This window comes from Pleurodeles waltl, chromosome 1_1 (genome assembly GCF_031143425.1).
Source record: "Pleurodeles waltl isolate 20211129_DDA chromosome 1_1, aPleWal1.hap1.20221129, whole genome shotgun sequence".
Classification (NCBI taxonomy): domain Eukaryota; kingdom Metazoa; phylum Chordata; class Amphibia; order Caudata; family Salamandridae; genus Pleurodeles; species Pleurodeles waltl.
Window position 1 is genome coordinate 967,710,921 of NC_090436.1, and position 27,310 is coordinate 967,738,230.

General features: G+C 46.9%; 1 long non-coding RNA gene across 1 annotated transcript in view; it reads right to left on the reverse strand.

Moving 5' to 3' along the window:
• The window catches only part of LOC138290210 (uncharacterized), a 188,046-nt gene extending 166,314 nt beyond the window's left edge, over positions 1-21,732 (reverse strand). Inside the window, exon 1 of the long non-coding RNA XR_011202556.1 lies at positions 21,580-21,732. This is a non-coding gene — a long non-coding RNA (uncharacterized lncRNA). The remainder of the gene's footprint in view (positions 1-21,579) is intronic.
• Positions 21,733-27,310: the final 5,578 nt, after the last annotated feature.

Genomic DNA, 27,310 nt, shown 5'->3' on the forward strand with positions numbered 1-27,310 from the left:
CCTGTCTTCATCCTGCACCAGACGGACCGAAGAAATCTCCCGTGAGGTGATGGACTCACTCCCCTGCTCATGCAGGCACCTTCCAAGACGTCGACCAGTACCCTTGGACTCCTCTCACAGCGACGAGCATGCTCCTAAGGGCACAGAGGGTGGATCCCATCGACACAGACTGTCCTGAGGTCCTGCTGACGCAATTTGGAGGAGGTAAGACCTTGCCTTCCCCGAGAGCGACGGTACCCCTGTGTACTGCATCTTCTTCACCTCCTGAGGCCTCTGTGCATTATTTGCAAAATTCCTTCGTGCACAGCCTGGCCCAGGTCCCCAGCATTCCATCCTGCGATGCTCAACCCGCTGAGTTGTTCTCCGGCAGCGTGGGACCTTCCTTTGTTGTGCTGCACCAACTGTGTTTTGCACCTCCTTTGTCCCCGTGTCCTGGGATTCCTGTGGGTGCTCTTTGGCATCCTGAGGGCTCTCTAAAGTGCTGAGCGCCCCCTCCTTCTCCTCACACAGAGTTGAGGCCCCCAGGTCCCTCCTGGGTCCAGCTAGCGCCATTGTGATGCAAAACACACTTTTGTCGTAACCAAGGCTGGTTGGCGACTTCCAACACGAAATCACGTCTGCATCCATCTTCACGTCGTGGGACATCCTTTGCATTATGCAGGAACCTGCTGGCATCTTCCTAGGGTGCATTCCTGCAGTCTTCGTCCAAACGGGGACTCTTCTTTTGCACCCTCTTCTGGATTGGCAGGGGCTCCTGCCTTCCTGGAACTGCTTTCAACTTGTGGACTAGGTCCCCGTCTTTTGCAGGTCTTCAGGTCAGGGAATCCAGCAGTTATTGTTTGCAGACTTGGTTGGTTACTACAAAATCCCAATCATGAGGTGTAGTGTGTCCTATGGAAACTTGCAGTACTTTACTCCTGCTTTTCTGGGCTCTGGGGTGGGGTAATTTACTTACCTTTACTGTATTCTTACTCTCGCAGTGATTCTGCACACACTACACTTGTCTAGGGGGGAATTTGTGATTAACATTCCACTTTCTTAGTATATGGTTTGTGTTGCCCCAAGACCTATTTTTTCCCATTGCATTCTATAGCAGTTCCTATTGTTTGCACTATCCTATGTCTAATTACTTACCTTCTTTTGATGTCTAGTGTATATATTGTGTATAATACTAACCTCCAGAAGGAGTATTGCCTCTAAGATATTTTTGGTACTGTGTCACCCAAATAAACTACCCTTATTTGGGTAACACTGAGTATTGTCTTGACTTGTGTATAAGTACTGTGTAACTATAAATGGTGTTGCATGAGCTTTGCATGTCTCCTAGTTCAGCCTAAGCTGCTCTGCTGTAGCTACCTCTATCAGCCTAAGCTGCTAGAACACTACTACTTCACTAATAAGGGATAACTGGACCTTGTATAAGATGTAAGTACCCAAGGCACCCACTACAAACCAGGCCAGCCTCCTACACACAATAAAATAGCATAGTTACCAAGGATCACACAATTTGGTCACGTGGCCAAGTCTGGATTGATCCCAGGTTTTCTAGTCTCACATTGTGTAATTCATCCACTAGATTGGTCTCCTCTTTTTGCTCCTATTTGACGTTGAAGTTTAATGCCTTATCTCTCATGCCGGGTGCATGCGGTTAGAGCTTGGGTAGCAGACAGAAGCCACAAAAAAGTTAAACTGATTTTGGGCTAGAGGGCATAAGGGGACCTCAAGCTAATCCAGAACCTAGCATCTGGCTTTAGCTTTCAGTAGCCCACCCACTTCTGTATTGTACTCTGAGTGTTCTGTGACTGAAAAAACTTAGATCCTGCTGCCAGTGTAATACCTATTTTGTATGTGAGGATATCTTAGCTTGCACTGCTGATGAAAATGTATTCCTGTGCTGCATGTGAGAAGAGCTTACAATGCTGCCAAACGTTGCTCATTGTGTGTGTGATGCTGTTCATACTGTGTGCACGTGAGGGCAGTTTGCATTGTTTCTGATCAGATAGGTATGTGTTCTGTAGGTGTGAGGGAAGCGTGCACTCCTTCCTGGTGCCTGTTTTGTGTGTCAGAATGTTGCTATCTATGTGAGTGAAGCTTGCACTCATACACCTCAGTACTGCTCCTTATACTTGCATCAAAATTTAAAATATTGCTTCTTCTTTGTATCCAAGTGATGTGTTAAATGGTGCTGCCAAATGCCATAGTTTTTTCATGTTTTTAGAGAACGCTTGCAATGTATTGTGTCATGTATTTGAAGGTAGGTTGCACTGGCTCTGCTGTACCACATTTGTTCAATGCCTTTAAAGAATGCTTGCACTGAGGGGCCCTGTAGAAGCATACTTGTGCCATGACTTTGAAGGAAACTTGCTCTGGCTGGCACTGCAGTACCATGTTAGAGGGAAATCTGTCAATAAAATAAGACAGATCAATTTGACACAGTAATATAGGCAGGGATGTGGAATTCCTATCGCCCGACGCCTGGGACATCTTGTTTGGGGTCAAGGGCAACAAGTTTTTATGTTTACTTTGTCCTTGGGACAAGTGGGCTTAACCCTCTGCAGCACAAACCCTTTGGCTGCCTGTTTACAAAGAGTGGAACTCTCTGCAGTTGAGGTAATGTGTTTCCAAAAGATAATGCTGTTCGAACTTGTATTTATGGTTCATTATTTGAAAGTCTTCATTATTAGGGTGAGTGTTGTAAATAAATGTTTTAAGGTCACACTTCACTACTGACGTTGGTTCCAGTAAAAAAAAAAAAAAAAGTGTATACACATATTTGAAACGTTTAGGCTATGAGGCTAAATATAATGCTCCCAGAATGCTCTCTGATTAGATGCAAATGAAGTGTCATTTAGTAAAATGTGTTGATGCATGCTAGTATTTCCCAAAAATATTTCTAATGGAAAATCAGTGTAACCATTTTCAACACGATTATGGGAAGCATAAAAATAAACAAACACTGACAAAGCCAACTGATCCGACTTATTTTTATAAGTCTTTTAGTTTCATCAATGCGTGTCTTGTTTTGACATGGCTTTTGTAACACTTTATTGTTGTGGGAGCTACCAGGCCCTCAACATTGTAACAAACACTGGCAAAAACCACCCAAAAAGTTTTTGAACTCTAAAAGCACACGTTGCCACCAGTGGCATAACAAAGGCCCCGCAGCCGCCCTCCAGGGGGCCCCTTCAGCACAGCACCTGCCCTGAGTGAGTCTGGAGAGGGGTCTCCTCCATGTTCTTTGCAAAGGGGCACACTCCAGTTTCGTTACGTCACTGATTGCCACTGTAGTTCCTGACACTGAACAAAACTACTTTGTGTGCCAATATGCTCCTTGTGGAAGAGCAGAATGCGATCACTCACAGTAAAGCCAGCCGAAAGAGAGAGAAATAGAAGTTTAATAAAAAAAAAATGTCTTTGTTAACACCAGACCTAATTAGGGACCAAGACCCACATGTAGGTAGCTTTTTGCATGTCGCAAACAGCGACTTTCGCTGTTTGCGATGTGCAAAAAGCACATTGAGATGCACAAACCCAGTTTTGCGATTCGGTAACCTGGTTACCGAATCGCAAAACGGGTTTGCGACTCGCAATCGGGTGTTCCCTTCCTAATTGCGACTCGCAGTGCAATGAAGGATTGTTTTGTGACCACGAACAAGGGCGCAAACCAATCGCAGTTTGCACCCATTTCAAATGGGTGCTAACACTTTCGCAAAAGGGAAGGGGTCCCCATGGGACCCCTTCCCCATTGTGAATGTCACTGTAAAAAAAAATTCAGAGCAGGCAGTGGTCCTGTGGACCACTGCCTGCTCTGAAAAAATGAAACTAAAACGTTTCATTTTTCGTTTTTGTAATGCATCTTGTTTTCCTTTAAGGAAAACGGGCTGCATTACAAAAAAAAAAAAACTGCTTTATTGAAAAGCAGTCACAGACATGGTGGTCTGCTGTCTCCAGCAGGCCACCATCCCTCTGAGGGCCGCCATTCGCAAGGGGGGGGTCGCAAATTGCGACCCACCTCATGATTATTCATGAGGTGGGCATTTGCGAAGCCCTTGCGAATCACAGATGGTGTCAGGGACACCATCCTACATTCGGATTTGCGAAATTGCAAGTCGCTCTGACTCGCAATTTGCGGGTCGCAAATCTGAACCTACCTACATGTGGCCCCAAATTCTTAAAGTCACAAAAGTGCACCCATGGTATATGTCGTACCCCTATAAAATATTTGTGAACTGTATTTTAGCATGGGTAAATACGATGTGTAGATTTGCTCATGTGAAAATCTATTGAGCATTTGCAAGTTCATTTTCCCTCCAGCCACTTTCTTCCCAACCCTGGAAGAAGTTCTAATTCTGCCATTGTCAGGAGTAAATGTCCAACCTTTCTTATTATGGGAAAATATTAGAGAGAAGCTGGTGAAAATCTTTAAAACATGCAGGTTAGTAGGTTTGCAGACTCAAAGGCATTCCAGCCCTGGAACTATTGCTTACTGCGTCCTCCAGCCCCAGTATGCAGATCTGCAGAAAGGTGGCAAAATAAGGAAATTGCTACAGTAGGGATTGAAACTGCAAGTATTCAAGTCCTACTATGGTAGTAGCTCTGGCATAATCAGAGAGGCTATTATCAGAGCTCTTCCATAATGAGATTGCTGCCATAATTTGTCGCCACACTACATGGCACCAAAGGGACAAGTAGATCTTTTTACAGGACAAGTAGATTTGAGAAGCAACTTGTCCCCTGGACAAGTAGATATTTTAATAAATTCCACACCCCTGTATAGGTTTAATCGATTTTCAGCTGGGAACAACAGGCAGTCTCAGCATTGAAGCCATGACTGAAGTTCAAAGTTCTAGTTCACAAGCAGTGGTATTTATACTGTAACAAACACACAAAAACTATGCTGACAAGTTCAGCATTGACGTAAGCAAGAACAAGCAGTACAGATAAGATAATAGGGGAGAGGTACCTCTTGACAAGAGCACATGCACGATTATTGGTCACCTCATGGGTGGGTAAGTAACATTGACGTCATTCTGCATCTCTGTCTTTTCTGCACAACAAGTGATTATATGTTACATGATGCTCACGGTAGGCCTGACTGTGCATATACTTATCTGACCCTTACACAGTTCCCCTCACCAAGATATGAATGACTTGTGGTTTTTAGGACCCTTGTGCTAAGGCAGAATACACCCTTTTGTTCCACCCTGTGCGTGCTAAGTGAAGAGTTTGAAAGCGACAGTTGGTGCAGCTTTAAAGAAAAACTCTCATTCTAATGTGGCTTGGGCCTCTTGTGTGTTTCAGCACAGCTAACTTAACAATGCAGCATGTGTATAAGTTTCCTAAGTAATAAGTGTTTGTTTGTCTTAAATATGACCTGCCTTTTCTATTGAACCCACAGTCTGTCTTTTTTGGCATGTCATGTATTAAGCCTTTCACTACTTACATTAGTTTACAACTATCCGTAGCCTAAAATGTTTGTATTGGGATTTGGGAACTTATGTTTGTATGTATGTGATGTATATGTTCCTATTCTCCCTACATCACCCACACTTCTTACATGGCTTTAAAGCAGTGTTTCCCAATCTGTGAGCAAAGACGCTCTGGTGCGCCATCAAAAGTAGTCAAGGGCGCTGCCCACCAAGCACACATTTTGGGAACCAAATGTTCAAAAAACACATTGCACTTCAGTGTCTGTCAATATAGATTAAAGCTTTAGTACTGCATAGTCAAAATACTGTTCTGCAACAGCTTGTTACTCAATTTATTTACTTTAGCCAGAGTCTTAATTGTGGCAAAGATTGATGCATATTTTCTTCATCGTTTTACAGCAATGGAAAGTTATATAAGCTTGCAGGTCAAACTTAAATTCCCCAGTGCACTCCTAACCGGCAATAAATTCTGGTGTGTCTCTGACGCTTGTCAGCTGATCAAAGGAGCCCAAGTATTTTAGTATAGTTCAGTATTTAAGTAAACAAGATTTCTGGGCGCACCCAAATTTATAAAAATCCACAGCAAGGCACATCTAACAAAAACAAGTTGCTAAAATACAACATAGAAGTAAAGCGAGTACTTTTCCATTTCATTTCTTTCTTTTCTTGGAAGGCTGAGTATTTTGCCCAGAATTACATGAGTCAAGCGGCCTAGGCCGGGATTTGACGCATGTCCATAAATGTTTTATCTTTCAGTTTCATATTACAGCACTGATGATTGTAATGATATCAGCCCCTCACTTTATAATTACTTTTTTCAAATAAACAATATTTTAACATATTTTACCACTTACAATTTTTACTAAGTACTGCCATGAATTTCATAGACTCTACTGGGGGTATGGTTTGGTAACTTGAGGCCTCTCAATACAGAAGCATATAATATGTGCCTCTCTCTTGGAAGGATCAATTTATTTTTGTTCACTTCTGAAACCTTGCTGAGCATTTATCAGGCAAAACTTTTCTTTTCTACTAAGATACAGTGATTCAAGAAATCATTATTCGGCACAGTATATCCCGACCCAACTCCAGCCACCTAATTAATCAAAGATTGAGCAACTGACAGCGCTGTAAAAATATTGTTAACTCCCGTGGTTCTTCTGTTGCTGTACGACATCATAGTACCTGATACATAAAGCTTCAATGTGCTGACTCTCCACCGTAGCGAAATCGTGTAGTGACTGTAATCAATGTAAATATGTTAACCAAACTGAAAAAAGACATTCCTTGTCACAATTAGATGGGAGAGGACTCCTTCGAACTTGGTTTCAGTGAAATTGCAGATTTATGACACGCTCTTGTGCTTGTTCTCAGAGACTGGCTGCGGCAGACCTCGACCTGGGGTTCCCCGGAAGTGAAAGGCCCGGTGAACCATTGCGCGCTCATTTCTCATGTCCACCTTCTGTTGTGTTTCAGTGGGTCCGCGAGCCCTAAGAGGCAAGTATGTTGGTGCATTTTTTCTTACGTATGTTGTTCCCAATACAGAGACAGATAGCAGAAGTGTTTTGGCCGGTATGTTTCTTGTATTACTGTAGTAATTGGACAACAAGGAGTCTTGCAGCACACCTTGTTGCTGCTCTTTCACCAGGCACTGACTCACTGCACTAGTGTCCTGGCTTGTCCTCCGCAGACATGTTGCACTCTTGTCTTCCTCAAGGTCCACAATAACTCTGCTTACTTTGCAGGGTCTACAACGAGCATCCCCGCCTCCGTGGTTCAAGTCAAATACATTTGATGGGAGGGACAGCAAGGGCTTCTCCATCAAGCAGAACTGAGCAATGTGGTGCTTTTATACTGACCAATTAAAAAAAAAAAAAGTCTACCCATTGCCAAAGCTTTCCAGCATGTCCTAAGTCAGGGTAACTATATCCGTGGGGCAATGGCAGGGCAAGTGTAGATATTCAACTGGAGTCAGCTTCAAGTCCTGTCTAGCTTGCCCATCTCTAGTTAGGAGGAAGCTCAGACTGCTGGTTTCCTACAGCATTGTCTGGTTACTAATGGAAGGAAGATAAAGCTGCTGGGGTCCTACAGCATTGGGAGCAAGGCAGGGGACTCACAGTGCCATGGTGACAGTACTGATTAGGCACTGCCGGTAGAAAGATCACACTGCTGAATCCTAGTTCAAAGACATGCTGCTCAAGGAAGCTAACATTCCTGGGGTCCTATGGGGTTCACCGCAGGGAGATGTCACTGCTACAGTCATCTTAGCACACACAGGGCACTGCTGGACAAAGGTCATATTAGTTGAAAGTATCCTCTGCTCCAGGCATTCTACACCACAAGCAATGCCTACCCCTCATTCAGAACTTGATATTCAGCACCGATGTGAAGCTAATCCCGACAAGGGGCTGTTATTTACCAAGAAAAACAAGTAACAACTAGTCCAAACCAGAATCAGCAGCATGAACTGGGACCAATTCAGATCCCAGCTTTCATACAACACAAGTTACTTGGATTCACCCTGGACACCAACCTCAGTCTCAAGGACCACACTGCCAAGGAAACAAGGACAGCCTGGTACCATCGGACTGGCAATAATGTGCATAAAAAGAAAAAAACTAGACAACAGACGCATACCTTCTCTATCAATGCACCCGGGACCTGAAACAACATTCCTGTATCTATCGGGGCCTCACAAACTCTGCTCAGGAAGGAACTAAAGACACAACTCTTTAAAGAGCAATACATCACATTGAAGTAACAGTTCACTCACCGGAGAGCCCTGTGTCTCTCCAGTTAGCTGTTGACACCGCAAGGGGCTTCACAATGGATAAGAGTACATCCATGATTATAATACCTTCATCGGCTTTGTCCCAATTATTTTCAGGGAGAAAAATTGAAGTACTCCCAAGGCCAGGCTTACATCCCTCCACCTGCCAAAAAAAAGGTAACATAATGGGGAGCAGTGGCGGCGGGCAGCTTTGGTAGGGGGGCGGGCGGGGCCCACACACACACACACACAAACAAACACACACACAGACTCATTCTTTCACACACAGATACGCCTGCACGCACGTTCATCCATTAACAACACTCATTCCATTCAAACATGCACGCACGCACCAAACATTCATTTTACAAGATCACACACATTCATTCTTTCCCACACGCACGCACATCCATTAACAACACTCATTCCATTCAAACATGCACGCACGCACCAAACATTCATTTTACAAAATCACACACATTCATTCTTTCACACACACACACACACGCTCGCACGCACATCCATTAACAACACTCATTCCATTCAAACATGCAAGCACGCACCAAACATTCATTTTACAAGATCACACACATTCATTCTTTCATACACACACATGCATGCATGCACGCACATCCATTAACAACACTCATAACACTCAAACATGCACGCGCGCACCAAACATTCAATGTAAAACATAACACACATACATACACACACACACACACACTTACCTTTAGCCTCCAGGTCCCAGGAGGGTTGGGACTGCTGCCTTCCCTCATTGGCTGACCTGAGGTCAGCCAATGAGGGAAGGCAGCAGTCCCAGCCTCGTCACAGAGTGGGATGGGGTCAGTGAGACTGCTGACCCCACCCTACTCTGTGACGAAGTGTCACTGATTGACACTCGCCCTGGGCGCTTCAGGGCTTAAACTGAAGCGCCCAAGGAGAGTGTCAATTGGTGACTCTTTCCTCGTCATCCAGGGGAGGGCCTCGAGGCACCTTTGCTGGGCCGAGGAGGTCACGCCCATAGGAGCTGTGACCTCCTCTAGCCCAGCAAAGTTCAGCTCAGGCAGCCAGAAGTCTGCGCAAATCGCGCATGTCGGCTCCTGGCTGCCTGACCTGAACATGAAGAGTGTCTGTCAGGCTGACCTTTGTTCAGCCTGACAGATACTCTTCATGGGGTGGGGGGGGGCGTGGCCCCTCCGCCCTAAAGGACGGGCCGCCACTGATGGGGAGCCGGGGCCAATGGCCAATAGGTCAACAGAGCCACGGATCGAAAATGTTTGGGAACCACTGCTTTAAAGGAAAGGACCACCCTTGTTCCATTACTTTCAGGGAAGATTGTGATGCTCTTGACCAGTGCGGTATGTCTTATGTATATGATCCCAGTCCCTACTGCCCTTCTACTTTGCTCTCTGCGCTCTATTTCTCTGTGTTTTAGCTTGGGTAATATGGTACCTATGACAATATCAGCTAAGTATATCATTAATGAGAGTATGAAAGCTTTTAGTGAGATAGAACTTTATACCAGCATGTGGCATCTTACTGATTACATCATGATCTGTTGGAATTTTATGTGGTGAATGAAAGGCTAATAGTAAGAGACTTTTGGGAGATTGCTGGACTGTTTTCAAAGATTTGCTGAGCCAGAGTAGATGTATCCAGCTCTCCCACAAGTAGTTTCCTTACACTTTCGTTGCTTATCCGTTGTTTGTCTTTTTCAGTTGTGTCCTGCCTGCCCTGGGCTCGCGTTCTGATGTAAGTGTTGCTTTCCTTTCAATTCCTCTACACATTCATTGGTGTTCATCTGATGGGAGGTGATTTGCACACATGCTGACTTTGCCATTTTGCTTCCATTTCATTTGTTTTCCAATTGAGGTGCATTTCATGTTTTTAGGGCTGCGCAGGAGAATGGCGAGACTTGAACCCAGCTCCCTAGGCCTAAAGTCGGCAGCTCTGGTTGTTACGCCACATTGTCACTCAAAATATTGCTGGTTTTATTTGTCATGAGGTTATGGCCTCATCTGTCGGCATTAGGAATGTGGGTCTCACGCACTTTGAACCACCTGCTGCTTGTTTTTCTTCCTCCTGTTGGCTCTGCTGTGATTGGGGTGGGTGCGCCTAAAGGATCTAAAACGGGACTGATTTGTTCTTTGAGGGCCTCAAATGCACCTATAGACGTCAGCAGCCGCTCGTAAATGAAGACGCTCTTTCCAAAATGTGCGACTGCTTTCATGTCATTTTTCCCACCTGGCAGGGGTCGCCATCTAGTGGTGGGCTTTACTTTTCCTATACTTTTATGTACACTTCTGTTGTTTTAACTAAGCCGTTATTCCCCCTAGCGCCTTGACTGAGTTTAGGGAGGGAATTTGTTGGTGCCATAGTTGTCAGGAAAATGATCACTTGAAAACTAAATAATTCAATGAATTGGGCAGTCGTGGTGTGTGTGCTTCTGTTCAAGGTACGCATTTGCTTTAAATTAGCAACAGCTTCATATTTGTTCCTTAATTCTGTAATGTTCATCAGTAATGATATATTATTAGATATTTATCATATGTCAAGCCGGATAGATTCCGTGCATGAAGCCGATCGAAAGAAATATGTTTCATAAAAGAAAAAGTTGGTGTACAATGAAGCACTTACATATTATTACGTTTTTTGCTGTTCCGCTTCCTCCTGCTTTAACAAATTCATAATCTATTTTTTTCCACAACACCCACGTGGTCAGAAGGCATTAAAACATTCTTCTACAGCTGTTATAGTGGGATATAGAGATGCTTTATGTATTCATTTAAAGTACTTAGAGATTATGCGCACTTCAAACTTAATTGTTACAAGGCATTTTATGCAGCAATATAAGCAGCTATGATATCATGTCCTTCTATAATAGACAAATGAAGAGGGTGTTCTTACTACCTAGACATTTTTCAAAACATGAAACCAAATAAATTTGCATAGAATGCATTTTTTAAACCTTATGTCGATTAAAAAGCTCCTGTTTTAAAAAGAAATGCAAGGAAAATCTAGTGAAATATTCCATAATTCAAAATCTGGGGTCCTACTCGGTTACAATTATCTCTCTGCAAAGTCATATCAAGTGCATGTTTGTAATAAAACTGTCTGCCGCACTCTTGCTGCTCTCTGCCCTGGAGGAACCAGAGGTGGCAAGTTCCAAGCTCCACGTAGAGGACCAACCTAGAAGAATGACCTTTGACCCCAGTGACTTTGCAGTCAGAACCATCACAGGAATTGATATTACTCGATAGGTTAGGCTAGTGGTGGTGTGCGAGTACGAGGGATGTGAGCGATGAACGCATGCAGATAGTCATACTTACGTGCAGAGCGGGCTATTTTTCCACTCTCTCTTTTTCTCAGATTTCGGATCGTCTTTTATTCCTTCCCTCTTCTTTATCCTCGTTTTTGTCTCTCATTTCTTTCCCTCCCTATTCTTTCATCTGCAATGTGTCCCCTTCCAGACATAGCCCCTTTTATGCCTCACCCTCTACCGTCTTTTATTTTCCTTTCTTTCATTTTCTTCTGCCGAACTGCTCCATTTTACCAATCCCTCAATTATCCTTTTTTACCTGTATTTCTCCAATATCCTTCTCTCCGTTCCGTTAAGTCTGAGATTTCAGTTTTTCACCGTCGTTTAGCACTCCGTTTGGCCCATGCCATTTATTCGTTCCATCACCATCCATCTTTTGTCTTGTCTACGTTTCCTTGTCTTCCCTTGAACTCTCTGCATTGTCCTTTTCTTCTCTCCCTCTCAAGGTTTTCGTCCCTTAATTCCTACATCTTGCGTCATTTCCAGTCATCTCACCCTTTATCTCAAGTTCCGTCTAGCCTCACCCCATCATCTTCCCCCAATCTTCCTGAGGTCCTCCCCACTTTCCTTCTGCCGTCCAAGACTTTAAATTGCAGCATTCCGATGGGGCACTATTGTGTTTTTAATTCTCCAATAGTACATTGCACTTTAAATCTCGTACACATATCTAGCGTACTCATACAGTGTGAACCCTTTCCTTTTTAGGGTCGAGCCTGCGTTGCATGCGCTCGCGCATGCGTATCGCAGCAAGGCGCTTTAGTTATTAGAAAAGGGCTCGGAGCCCTGTCGACGTCACGTCAGTGTGTTTGATTGGTTCGTGGGCTTGCCTAGTAAAATCTGCTTGCTTTCATTAGTGGAAGGCATGCACACGTCATGCCTTTTCCGGTGGTTAGCCCTCCTCGAGCGCAGCGACCAAGTACAAAAAACATGCGAGGCTCGCTGTTCTCTGTTGTATCATGGACTACTTTTTCTCTGTTTTCCTAGCGCGATTTCGCTTGGCAGAAGTCGAGCGCTTACACAGTTAATTTCACTTTTGTACCCACATAAAAGCACTTTTGCCGATAGATGAAAAGTCGGGTTAGGAGTTTACAACGCGATCAGCTCTAACATGAGCAAACGCGAGACCCGTTGCATTGCAAATGCTTGTTTGGTATGCTACTATAGGTTACTCCTATCTCCTTTTCTTCTCAGTATTGTTTTTGCCCCTTCTCCGCCCTTCTTACCACTTGCTTGGCCCCAGTAGAATGTGAAGATTTTTTTCTTTCATCTGTTTGACAGCTGTGCTACTGACTAGCTTGGTGATGGCCCTTACATGAATAGACTTACCTCAGTACTCATACTTCATTTGAATTTTCATTGTATCATGGGTGATCAGTCTTAGGGGTTTGCATGGGTCAGATATTGTCAAAATCACGTGTCATATCATCGGATGTTCTCTGTCTATCATCGGCCCGGGTGTGCCTCTTGATTTTTCTCCCTCTTATGCCTCTCAGATTGCCCTATGTAGGTTCTCTACGATATATGGGCATATCATGGGAGCCGTCGATTTGCTTGCTTTGCCTTTCCATTACACTCTACCTCAGGTTGTGTCTTGCTGATTTCTGGGACCTTCAAAAGACTAGGTGTACAGACCCCCCTTATTGCCATGCTCAGAAGCCATCCTGGCATTTGCTGATGTTAGCAAAATGTGTTCAAGTGTATTGCTGTAGCAGCATCGAAGTATGTAGGGGCTGCTGATTCCCATATCTGATCATTTGAGCGATGTAATTATAAATCTTTGGTGCTGGTTTGAACCCTTTTGCAATAAATATTTTCAGTTTGAGGCTGAAGGTGCTGTAAAGGTATACCTGAGATTTTTTTTTTGTTAGTTCATTATCAAATCAAAGAAAATACATGCTTGTTTGAAGCCCGTAACATCTTTTTGCTGTATTGTTCAGTCCTGTTAACCACAATAATGATTCTTTAAATACATTCAGCCAGTCTCTGAAGGAATCACCAAATATTAATTATGTGGCAAGAAAAGACCAAATTATGAGGCAGGGTTGGCCAGTTTATGTGGCAAGAAAAGTCCACGTAACGGGGCTCCTGTTACAGGGTTGCCGCCAGCAGAGCGGGTTGCCGAGGCAACCATGGATGGCGTCACCAGGAAGTGCCCACGGGGCACTTCAAACAGAGGAGACCCGACCGAGGGCAAAGACTTCCGGGTTCTGAAGTAGGGGCTGGCGTGCGAAGACACAGCGATGGGAGAGGAGTACGCGAGAGGACAGCGAGGAGGAGAGAAGGGAAAAGACACAACAACGGAGCACCCGGGGTCGAACGGAGACTCCAAGAAGGACACAGACACAGACATAGAGGAGAGCGGGGAGGAGGAGGAGTAGGACGAGGAAAACAGAGGATCCTGAGGAGGGGATATAATGCTTGGTGTTGGAATGGACCGGAAGCCTAGACAGAAAGGAGTACACCACAAGAAGCCCACGCCACGTTCCTGGAGGAACGTGGCTACACAAGGTACGGACATTTTTTAACACAAGTGTACCCACTGGGGTTAAGGGACACGAGGGAAGTAAGGGGATCCTAGGAGGGATAGCCTCCTAGATAAAACAAGTCAGGTGGGAAAGGAGAATACCACAAACCACTTTTGCATGGGGGGCGTGGCCAACGGTCCGGAGATGGCGCACGCTTAATCCCCTCACTCCGGAGGGGCCGACATAAATTAGCAACAAAGACGTGCCATCTCCGGGCAATCCGGAACCCGGTAGTGAGTAGGTGACCGGGCACTACCCCTGGGGGCGACCGAGCCCCCGCTGGGATCGCTCGGACCTGACAGCCAGCCGAGGGAGAGGCTTGCGACCTGTCCCGGGGCCTTGGGCCGGGGCCTTGCGTGAGGCGGCAGGTCGACCCCGGGCGCGAGGAGGCGGCCGGAAACCATAGTGAGGCCCCGAGTGGCTCTCACCGAGTCAGAGACGCGGACACCTGGAGGTGCCCGTCGGAAAAATTAAAGAGAGTCGCTGAGCCGCGCCCGGCTTCCCGAGGAGTGGGGGAGACCAGTGGGCTGCGGCCGGGACTGGTTCCCGCGAGAGTCGGCGAATTGTGCGGTCCCGCTCCTGGGCCCCACAGAGGTGAAGGGGCCTGGGGGGGGCCTGAGGACCCCGGAAGAAACGGTGCACTGGGAGGTGTCCGTCGGACATTTGCAGACAGGAGTTGGACGGGTTAACGAGAGTGTTGGCGGGCTGCGCGGTCCCGCTCCTAGGCCCCGAGGAGGTGTGGAGGGTTTGGGGGGGGACCAGAAGACCCCGGGAGAAACAGCATAGGAGAGGGGGGGGGTGGACAACCCTCCCGGAGCAAGATGCGGCCCTGGATAATGCTCACGCCAATAGAAGGGGATCCGATCGGGACCCTGCTGAGAGCAGTCAGCAAGCTTATAGGGTGGAGGAATCTACAATAATAAACCAAGCTCGCCCCCACTTTGAATGGAAAAAGGCGGGGCTTGACCTGTGTGCCCGAAATCAGCAACAAGCTGAACTCAGCCAGCAAGTCGAGCCGGGCTGGGCACCTGACTGGGAGCGCTGCGACCTGCTGATGACCCCATGTACCGGTGGATCCTGTAACCAGACGGAACTAGAACCTGGAGGACCTGGGTAGGGCCCCAAAGGACCACTAACACCACAGTGAGTACCCAGAGGAGGTGGGTGTGATCTGACGAGGGCACGTGACAGACCCGGGCCCACGGCGAACTACCGGCCTGTAGCGAACACCCTGGGAACACTGAGACACAGCGGCGGAGCGGGCGGGGCTGTACCCTGAGGTGCAAATGCGCAGAGTTACTACTGGAAGGATCAGGGTAATAGGGAAGTAGCGGCTACCCCCGGGATACCAGCACAGATCTCCCTGACTCAGTAGCAGCAAATCGTAAATAACTGGCGCACCCCTTAATGGGCTGCCCAGCGCCCGTCTGGAGTTGTGGCTGGACCTGTGGCCAGGAGCAGTAGAAGGCAGGAGCCGGCGACGTGACTCGGACTAGCGCCCATGGGGTGTGAACCCCCCCGCCCCTCCCAATAGATGTCCCCCAAGGCCCGACAAAAGCGCAAAATCACGGACACTACGACGCTGACGGAGCAAAAAAAAATGGAGGCACAGGGCCATCCCCAGTTCAATGTACAGGAAACCCTGGACAAAATATTAGGGGCGATAGAGGACACAGAAACAACACTTCAACGTGACATTAACCAAGTAGCGGTTGAGGTAGGTCTACTGAGAGCAGACCATCACAAGCTGGCAGACAGAGTTAAAGAAACTGAATCCACGTTGGCAGATATCGGGCCGAAACAGAAAGATCTAGCAGCCGAGGTGACCTCCCTTGCCTCCAGAATGGCACGGCTTGAACAAAGAGCTGAAGATGCGGAAGGGAGAAACAGGAGGAACAACGTGCGAGTGGTAGGCCTCCCCGAGGGGGCTGAGGGAACCAACATGGTGGAGTTCCTGGAGAAATGGTTCAGCACAGCGGTAGCACCTGGATGCCTGTCCCCCTTCTACACGCTGGAACGTGCGCACCGGATGCCGTCGAGGCTTCTTGCCCCTGGCAGACCACCTCGTGTAGTGATTGCCAAGTTACTGCACTACAGAGACAGAGACACTCTTATACAGAAGGCTAGAGAGCTGGGCCCGTTTAAAGTAGCAAACGGAGAGGTGACACTATTTCCGGACTACACACTGGAAGCCCAGAACAAACGGGCCTCTTTCCTGGCAGTCAAGCGGGCTCTAAGAGAAGAAGGGATACAATACTCCTTGCTTTATCCAGCCAGACTGAGAGTGATACTGGAGGGGAAGACCACCTTCCTACAGTCCCCGGAGGAAGCGTGGGACTGGCTCGAGAAAAATGGACCTCGGGGGCGCGGCCTGCGGACCCGGGAGCGGTGGGGAGTTGGACCCGCCGGTCCCGGAGGACGCAGGGGCCCGGGGGTCGTCCGCAGCTGGTGCCAACACAGACACAGAAAGAAACAGGCAAAAGGGCGGCCCTGGGGGCGGCGGCCCGAGTGAGTGGAGGTGCAACTCCCCCGGAGGGTTCGGGGGACGAGTCGGACGACACAATGGTGTCCTCGGCTGGAGCAACGAGCGGTTCGACATGTGCCCCCAGGGTGACACCGCAGACTGCTGACGAACTCAGATAACTCTGGCGCAGGGGGGCCCGGAGACACGGCGCAACGACTGAACAAGAGGCCTCTCCAGAGCTGGCCACTCCCCAACCCAAAATCTCGCCTGTCCACTTAAGCTGGCGAGAACTGTAGTGATATGTTTGAACAAGTTGCACTGTTGCATAGTTGTCTGGGCTGCCCGCAGGTTGGTAGGCGCCCTGGGGAGGGGGAGTTGGGGTTTACATTTACATTTACAGTTACAAGTTAAAGTGGCAAAATGGTTGGCGATACTTGGCTACAACACGAGTCAGAACACAAGAAGGGATAAGTTGGGGGCCTGTGGGAACCAGGGGCGCCCTCGCCAGGCTATTACACTAAAATGGCGGACTACAATCTCTTAACGTGGAATGTTAGGGGGATGGGTACGCCGGCTAAACGACATAGAATTCTCTCGTACTTAAAGAGAAGAGGGGTACAAGTGGCAATGCTGCAGGAGACACACTTGACAGCTGGGGAGGTGGAAAAGTTAAGACGAAGGTGGAGGGGTCAAGTGTTTGCCACAGAATACTCAGCATATGCAAGAGGCGTAATGATATGGGTTAGGGCCGGGGTCCCTCTGGCGATAGACTCCTCCAACATAGACCGGGAAGGTAGATATGTGATATTGGAAGGGAAACTGCACGTCACCCTGATTGTTATAAGCTGCATTTATGCCCCTAATCAGGACCAGATCCCCTTTCTGACTAGATTGTCGAGCCAGCTTACCCGCCAATGCACAGGTGAATTACTAATAGAGGGGGACTTCAATGCAATACTAGACATAAACATGGACAGAACAACACCGCCGCTGCGGGGTGCCGCACCAACTAGAATAGCCAAAAAGCTACGTGAATGGCTGTGCATCTGGGGGCTGGTGGATGTCTGGCGGGAGCAGCACCCAACGGACAGAGACTACTCATATTATTCGGGCCTACGCCGACTACACACTAGAATCGATAGGGTGACATGCACGGCGGGTCTTGCGCGTAACATGATTCATTCCGAGTATCTTGGCCGCACACTGTCGGACCATAACCCCTTGCTGCTGACACTAATGATTGCGGAAAATAGACCCCCCCATACCATCATGGAGGCTGATCCCCGCTGCGCTGGAAGATCAGGCATATAGAGACACCCTGCGGACCTACCTGGTAGAACATATTAAGATCAATAGCGGATCCACCCCATCCAGGGCTACAGAATGGGAGACACTTAAGGTGGTGACGAGGGGATTCTGCCTTGGGCAGTCGGTGGGAATGAAGCGCACACTTGAAAGGGAACTGGCTTCTTTGGAGAGGGAAATGCATGCAGGGGAGCTGAAACAGGGCCCTGAGACTCGGGAAAACGAAGAATATAACCGAGCCAGTAGAGAGCATTCCCGGATTGAGGAACAGCTTAGGTGCCATAGCATGCAAAAATATTTGGCATCACTACAATCAGAGGAAGGCAGATCAGGGAGGCTTCTGGCATGGCTGGTACGACCAAATGGGGGTGGAGAGCCCATTACGAGTGTACAGGATAAAGAGGGACTTCGTAGACACAGCCCAGGCCTAATTAACGATGCACTTAAGGAGTACTATATGCACTTGTATAGGAAACCAAGCGACTTAGGGGCGGAGGCCTTTGAGGATCTCCTGCAGCAAATCCCACTCCCAGGATTGAGCCCGGAAGACCGGGACAGCCTGGGGGGACCGGTGACAATGGAAGAGATAAAGAAGGCCATAACGCAATTGGCTCCCGGGAAGACTCCTGGCACGGATGGCCTGCCAATGGACTTCTATAAAAAATACAAGACACTACTGACTCCCCAGCTAGCGCAAATGTACGCAGAGGCTCTCCAACGGGGGCAGCTGCCGTGCACGCTCCGTGAGGCCTTGGTGGTGCCGCTCCCCAAGACAAAGAGCGGTGCGGCACTAGTGACTGAATTCCATCCCTTATCAATGCTGAACAGCGACTTTAAGATCCTTAGCAAGGTCTTGGCTGGCAGATTGCTCCCCCTCATGACCACACTTGTGCACGCAGACCAGAATGGTTTTGTCCCTGGCCGCAGCACGTCGTTGAACTTAAGGCGACTTTTCACTATCTTACATATGTCAGAAGAGGAGAAGCCCCCTGGTGGGGTTTTGCTCGCTGTAGATTTCGAGAAGGCCTTTGACTCGATTAGGTGGGACTACCTCAGGGCCGTGATGTTAAAAATGGGACTGGGGGAAGACTGGGTGAAATGGGTGGATCTACTGTATTCATCTCCGCTGGCACGGGTGAAGACGGGCAGAACGATATCCAACATATACCCGGTATACCGGGGAACTAGACAGGGGTGCCCCTTGTCTCCGCTGCTGTTTGCCTTGGCAATTGAACCTCTGGCGGCCCAGCTACGACAAGAGGGAGTGGGCAAAGGAATTAAGTGGGGTCCAACTGAGCATATTATCTCCCTATATGCTGACGATATACTTGTCTACCTGAGAGATGGAATCAGTGGTCTCCCATGGGCTCTGGGGATCCTGGAGGTTTTCAGGGGGTTTTCGGGGCTTCGCCTTAACCGAGGCAAAACGTTTGTATTCCCCATGCTCCCAAGCTGTATACGCCCTGAAACATGCCCGATAGATGTGAATTGGGCCCCTCGAACTTTTAAATACTTGGGAATTCAGATATACCACGAGCTGGGCGACCTCAGAGATGGCAACCTGGGTAGGACGCTCCGCTCCTTGCGATCGTCGGTGGGGTTTTGGCGGTCGCTGAAGCTAACAATAATGGCCAGAATTGCGCTGTCAAAAATGATTATGCTTCCCCGGCTCCTCTATTACTTTGCGAATCTACCCTTATGGATCCCCCGACGTGGTTCCGCGAATTGAACACGTTGCTTAGGGAACTGGTGTGGGATGACGGTCGCAGACGCACGGCACTGTCAACCATTTGCAGACCGACAAGTGCAGGTGGATTGGGGGCCCCTGAGTTCGAGGCATACTATCTGGCGTCCCAGCTACAGTGGGTATCCGGCTGGATGATAGGTGCAGAACAGTTGGACCTGTTCACCTCCCACGGTATGGTGGACACAGCGCGAATAGTAGCGCGAATGACGGGGAGGAGGGTCGCCTCCCTCGGAAACAACTTAATGACCACCACCGCAATGGCGTGTTGGAAGAGGTGTGCGAGAAGAACCGGGGCGGGCCCGCCTTACTCTCCGGCGCTGCCGTTGTCGGTCCTGGTCGTGAACCCGAAGGAGAAACAGCCGGGGGGCTCGGGCCTGGGTCCATAGACGGGAGCGGGAATAGGGACAGTGGGAGAGCTTTTCAGTGAAGGAGTGATGAGGAACTTCGCCGACCTGGTGAGTGGAGGGGTGCCCCAGGGCCAATTCTTGCTCTTCAGGAAGTTAGTGCATACCCTGAAAGATCACTGGGATACAATTAATGCGGAGACCCCTGTCCACAAGGTGTTACACCTCCTGTTGACATCGGGCGGAGAACCCCATTTAATCACTAAAATATACCAAGCCCAGATTGAAGCCGCACTAGACCCCCTGCATGCTCTGAGGGAAAGTTGGGAAAAAACGATCGGGCGTGACCTGTCTGAGGTGGAATGGTGTAAGGCTTTAGCTTATCCTCGGGTGGTCTCACGTAACACCCGGCTACGATACATCCAATATAACTATCTACATAGGACGTACCTTACCCCTCAACGACTGTTCCGCATATACGGGGGGACACCTCGGACATGCCCCAGATGTGGCGGCGGGGAGGCGGACTTCGACCACATGGTGTGGAAATGCTCGGTACTACAGGTTGGCTGTGGAGCAGCGGCAGCGTTCGTATCAAGACTACTTGGCATGGAACTACCGTTATCCCCCTCTGTTTGTCTGCTGGGCCTAGGGAGCGGCACCCCTCGGGGGAAAGTCAGGAGTCGCTTTTTAGACCTCGCCCTGGCCCTATATAAAAGGTTGATCACGAGGGGTTGGAAAGCACCCAGCCACCCCTCGCTTGCTGAATGGAAAAGTGACGTTGCGAAATGGTCTAGGGCTGAGTTACAGGTTCTGAAGGCTGAGGAGGCCAGGGGCATCCGGCAGACCCCCATGGCCTCAGATTGGGAGGACTTAATGACTAAATGGAACGATCTAGTGGCGGGACCAACAGCACCCAGCGTGGCACCAATAGAAACAGGAACATGAGAGGGCATGGGGTGGGATAGCGGAAACGCCCAACAGAACTACCCACGGGCAAGGCTCTCAACATCAGTTGGCCAGGCCGATGTCTGCCCTAGAGACCCACAATAGGACACGAGCAGCGAATGGGGATGCCCGCTCATAGGTACAGCGTAGCAAAGGGAGAATGAAAGAAGATAACCCAGTCCCCCCCTCATAATACAATCCCCCCGCAGAGGACTTACATCAGCTAACGCAGGAGCCATCCATAGGAAGCCACCATGTTTTCCTTTTTCTTTTGTCTTCTTTTTTATTTTACTTCTTTTGTTTTTACACAGTTTATTATAGAAGTGAGCTGCTATGAGGACGTACACAATAAAAATGTAACATAGAATCACAGATCATTAGACATATTGAAACAAGAAGTGCCAAAGGTTAGATCCAAGGAAGAACTAAGACCTAGTGATGGTTAAAACGAGCAATAGGTCAAGGCATGAAACATACATAAGGATCAGTATACATATGTACCTTTTAAATGTTGTGCATGGCAAGAACAAATGGTTACCACAGATGGATATGTATAATGTAAAGCAGTGAAATGTTAATAAAAAAAATACTTAAAAAAAAAAAAGAAAAAAACACTTTTGCATGTAAAAACACTATATGCACTTTGGAGTGATCCCTACCTCACTTCCCTCACTCACTCCCCTCCCTGGTGAAACCCCAACCATACTGTACACTACTACACTTACTTGATACCTGGCTTTCCTACATTCCGAGGTATATCGGCCAAGACCGTGACCAGGGAACAACAAACCTCCACATCAAACCATCTAAAGACGTAGGAACCAACCTAAGAGGAGAGAAGAGAAAGAACTTTAGTTAGACTACAAGGCGATGTCTCTATATCTATAACAAAACAAATAAATAATTACAACCTCCCCATCTTAGACTGTGTTGCCCTAAATATTTACAGTGTCAGTGTCGTACAGTCCAGTTATGAAATTACAATGCCAATAGCTCTTTCTCAAGCAAATGTGAGACCTATTGCATTGGAAATGCTTGTTTTTAATAGGTGACATTAACTTAATGTTTTACCTTCTAAAGACTTCTCTGCAGCTTAGTCCCTCCCCACTTCCCTCTTCGTTCAGCTCAATGGGCTGAGATGGCCGCTTCTCACACCTGTGATTAAGTTTGAAGTGCCCCCAGAGCTAGAGTGAGAGCGTTTGTTTCCTACATTTGAAGTACAGGATCTAAATTCATTTTGAAAAAAAAGTCAAAACTAAAGAATATGTAAACGGAAACAGGTAGATTTTGTTTTCTGTTCCAATTATGGATTTTGTGGCATTCAGTATTTCGCCCACTGCTGTTAAAATAAGTGTCTAATTTATAGTGAAGAAAAGAAAGGACAAGGTGGTCTGAATTGATCTTAGGAGCCAGTATCTGGCACTGCCAAATGCCAGAGTTGCTAAATATGGCCCTCATTTATGAGGCCCTAATGGCACAATGCGCCACCAGAGCTTCATTTTTTGACGCTTTGGTGGTGCAGTGTGACAAGCCATATTTACATGGCCATGCAAAGCCACCCTGCATGGCTTTTCATGACCTTGTAAATATGGACCCCTTTCACACATAACACTGTGTGAAAGGGGTGTTCTATGGGTGTTGCTTGGGGTGTTCCCACGCAACACCCATGGAACACAAAGGAATCTGACCCATTCACAGATTTACAAGTCTGGGAATGCATCAGATTTATTCGCCCCTCAGGGGTGGCGTAAGAATGACGCAATGGGGAGAAATATCTTTATTTCTCCCCATTTTTTCCTCTATGTGTGCTGCATTCTGCTGCACACATAGAAAGAGGAAAAAGCATCTTTTAAATGTTTTTGTGCAGGAAGGTTACCCTTACTGCACAAAAACAATCATCCCTGCAACACAAGCATCCTTGCACCATTGCAAGGGTGCCTCCATTGGTGCCAGGCAGAACATTGTGCACCAGCACAGGGGGACAGGACAGAAATGTGCTTTATCTTGTTGTACGGATACAAATGATGGACAGAATGTGGAACCAATCAAACATTCACTCCCAAATCTGGGTTTAATTCATCACTTATTTTGTTCACCACGCCACCCTAGTTAGGACCCAGCCATATGCAAATCAGTCTTGACCCTTTTCCTCATGGGAATAGTCCAACCTGAACTGCCAGGCCAGGTCCTCCATGGACTGGAAACAAGCATCCTGGGACTGGTTTCAGGGTATCATCCTTCATCAGCCAGGCTACCTTGAATCCAGTCGCATTGTGAGCCTGGGGAATTCCGGGGCTGACAGGAGTTACTGGGCTCAGAGCGGGACAATCAGAGCCTTTGACCATAGGTATTATGAGGTTTAAACTTACTATTGAGCCCAAAACTGAGCACCAAGTACGTCCCTTCAGCACCTAATCCTCAGGATAGTGCAGACAAAGGCTAATTCATAGAGGTGGTGTGGGGTTAGAGACTTAAAATTCAACAAATCATCTAGCCTCAATCATTAAATCAACCTCCAGCCATTGGTTTGCTAATAAAAAGAAAAAATATTTTACTTTTACACACTGCACAACTCTGTACATAGAAGTCAGATGGCACTTTATAGATTACTCCAGTATCTGTACAGACAGGTTTTGATGCAGTCTAATAAACTGCCTCTGCTGTTCCTCTAAGAGTTTAGTCAATAATTGTTCAAATGGACTTTTAGGACTCTTGAGTGAATTGTGGAGGAAACTGATCCTGTGGTGCGCTCCCTCCCATGTTCTGACTGTCCCCTTCTTCCTAGAGTTTCGTAGGTTCAGATGCAATGGAAGAAGGGACCCCTACCTCTCTGAGTAACCAATGCACAGTACTTGTTTAAGCCCCTGCTCATACTAGTGATGAACAAGGGCACGACCACTTCTCTGCAACAGCCAGGGGCAGTGCCGTTCGCATTATGTGCTCCTCTTGCACAGCCCACTAAGCAGGGATTAGCAGCCCCGCCAACCAAATTGAGGTTATTTTGGTCTATATGGAGTGTACATGTGTGAGCTTAGCCAGGAGTGCATCAGCAGCAATAGTACCAGTGATGGAGCAGCAGTGCTCAGCATACAATGATTGCAGACCAGGTAGACTTGCTTCAGTGGATCTTCTTCAAGCTCAAACAAAAGCCTCCACATAAACAGGTTAGCAGTCCACCCACGGTTGTAGCAGTGATCTTCAGTAAATAATATAATCAATGTCCACACTGATGACACAGGACTCATTTCTCCTTGCCCAGTGGGCAGAAGGTAGTCATGCTCAGTTGAAAGGATGGTGCATATGGTGTCTGAGTATCAATCCCTGATGCAGGACATCCCTCAGTGCAAATGCATGACCGTCATTTGTGTTGAAGCAAAAGTAAAAAAAAAAACAGACCTTGCTATGGGCACCACAGAACTTGCTATGATGAATTTGAGTGAGGGATGTACACTCGCCAAAGCCATGCAGGTGACCTTTTCCATCCTAACAAATGGAGTAACTGATGCACCATCAAAGTCACTGATTTAACTTGAGCTGACCACTTGGTAGTCATGACATAGAACAGACAGGCTTACCTTAGGGCAATATGTAATGCATTTATGCAGTACAAAAAGAGTAATAAAGTCAAAAAGCAAAACACCAAAAATCCCAGTAAAAACAGTAAAATCTAATAAAATGATATCAAATGACAAAAATCCAAAACGAGAAACCAGAGATATGAATGTTTAAAGTTTTAAACAGGAATAGTGCCAAGAAGCACAAGAAATGATTGATAGTCAATGATCACTGTAGACTGGTACCTTGGTGCAATTTGAGGCTGACCGCGATGGTGTGTGGGTGGGATACACCAACTAGGTTAAGATTTTTACCTTCTGACTTAGGGCCTGATTTAGATTTCGGCAGAGGGGTTACTCTGTCACAATGGTGACGGATATCACATCAGCAGAAATCTAAATCCCATTGTTTCCTATGCGATTTAGATTTCGGTCGACAGGATATCCATCACCGCTATGATGGAGTAATCCCTCTGCCAAAATCTAAATCAGGACCTTAGTCTTTTAAGTACCAATCCACCACAGAAGTGCACTTGTAAAGCACCACAGTACCTCAGGGGAGGCACTTAGAGAATCCCAGGGTGTTAGACATTGGCCAACAGCAGGGTCCAGTACAGATGTTGTCATTGGTTAGAAGGATACTGCCAGGAAAAGGCCTCTTGCAAATATTGTCGCCCTGCAGTCACACAGGAGTTCAGCCAACTGACACTTGGAGTCCGTCTATTTGACCTGGGTACAAGAGGGCCAGTCCTTTGGGGCTCTTCTCAGGTCACAGATAGCAGGTCCAGTTCTTTTCCGATCATCCACAGGTCATGAAAGGTTTCAGAAGTGGGAGCCTGGAGGTGCCGAATTTAAGCCTGGCACTAGCTAGTAGGTGGGAATGACTCCTGGGAACACCGTTACCAATTGGGGTAAAAGTTACCAGGGTAAACTCTACCCATTTTTGCAGCAGTTCCTGTTTGCCTCACTGGAAACAGGCTCAAAATACCATATGCCAGGGAATTTCAAGATGGTGAAAGTCTTCGGCCACACTAAACTTGGGCTCTGAGGGCTTGGGGTATATGTGGGGACTGTACTATGGTAATCCTAGTGTCCTCACATCTTACACTGAAATCTAGTTTGAGTTAGGCACTGTTCCCACAACAAATTCAGAGAGAGTAGTCTGGTAGGACAAAAGTAGGGTCCTCCAGCAACCAGACAGTGGATACACAAGGATTGTCTTGGCATCTTGTTCTCTCCCTATCAAGTGTGCCCCAAGTGTTTAATGGGGCTTAACAGAACTGTCAAGCCGGATATGACACTGTGCTGTCAAAAGGAGGCCGACAGCCCCTGCCCTGTATATTCTGCTGAACTCAGAGGAGTAATCTCTGTCCTTTCACTTGAGCCTATTGTTTGCTCCTGCAAGGTACCTCACTCCTTTCTAATAACAATTCGAGGCTAATCACTGGGCGAGAGAAGCTGGAGAGCCATTGCATGTTATCCTCCAGGATCTCTAGGCAGGGAAAAGGTAATTTTCTAAAAGTTACTATTCCTTAATACATGATAGAAATCTCACTTTCAGATTGAATTTGATTTTAAATAATTATCACAAATAGGTGTTGAATTATTTTTCTAGCTTGCCCAATTCCCTAGATAGGGTATTTGATTTTTAATCTGTACTATGGTTTTCTACATCAGGCAGGTAGGTTTGCCACAGTGAAACTCGCATTTTAGGCCTTGTTACTGTAGAGTCATGGTAATATTATTTCCCTACATGTCCTACTTTTAAAAACTATACCCCCGCCTATGGGCTACACAGCCCACATATGGGTGACTTACTAATATTAAAAAGGAAGGTTTTTACCTGTTAAAATGGCTTATTTAGATAAGATGTAGTACATTTTTTGCACTGTGACAGTCCGGCTGATGTAGTAGGCCTGAAGCCATGTTTATACTGCCACTTTAACTGATGGTACACTATGTACTGCAGTTCACTAGTTGCATTTAACTTCCAGGCCCTTGGATATATCTTGTTTCATATACTAGGGGCTAATGGGTAAGTACAATATACCAATTAGGAGTATGCTAATTAGAACATGTTTAAAGGGAGAGCAGAAGCACTTTACTACGTGTTAGTAGGGTAAAATGCACAGAGCTATAACACCAACAACAATATAGGATCCATGCAAAAGGTGAAAAATCCAGTGAACCACCCAGATAAAGTGGATGTTTTACATATATAATTTTATTATGAAGGCGACTAGTACTATTGAACTTAGAGTGTGAAAAGAAAATTAGATTTAGTTTATTTTATACAGATTGCAGACTTCTGTGTAATATAGTAAGGTAATGTTATCAAGTGTAATTTTTGCTGCAATGTGGGCAATTGGATGCATTTCTCTTCGGTGAAGCTAAAGCTGAAGGGGATGAACTAACACAGGAAAATTCAAATATTCTGATGATTTTTGTGAGGATGCAGAAATGTATGTATGAACAAGCAAACAAGAAGGGAGTGTGCTTACCAAGCTGAGTCACCACTCAGCTCTCCTGCTCTTGAAAATAGAGCTTGGGCAGTCCTTTTCTGGTCTCTGTTATGGGGTCCTGAGCTCTGTGTTGGTTGTCAGTCTCCTAACTGGCTAGGAGTTTCCACACAGGCAAGGTCAGCAGAAGGAGGGTATTAGTCTAGTTTGCTCAGAATTTGGCTTGTTCTAATATTGAGAAACTGGCAGCACACAGCTCGAAATTCATGACACCGTGCAACAAGGACCATGTATGCATATGTCAATGGAGTTTTTCCATTTGCTGGAGTGGGTTTCCACCTTAAATGTTCAGTCCTTGGAAGCTGACCAACAGCCCTCTGCCTATTAGTTGAGTGCATAATTGATGTTGAGAAATCCAATTAGACAGTTTGGGACAGATCCCC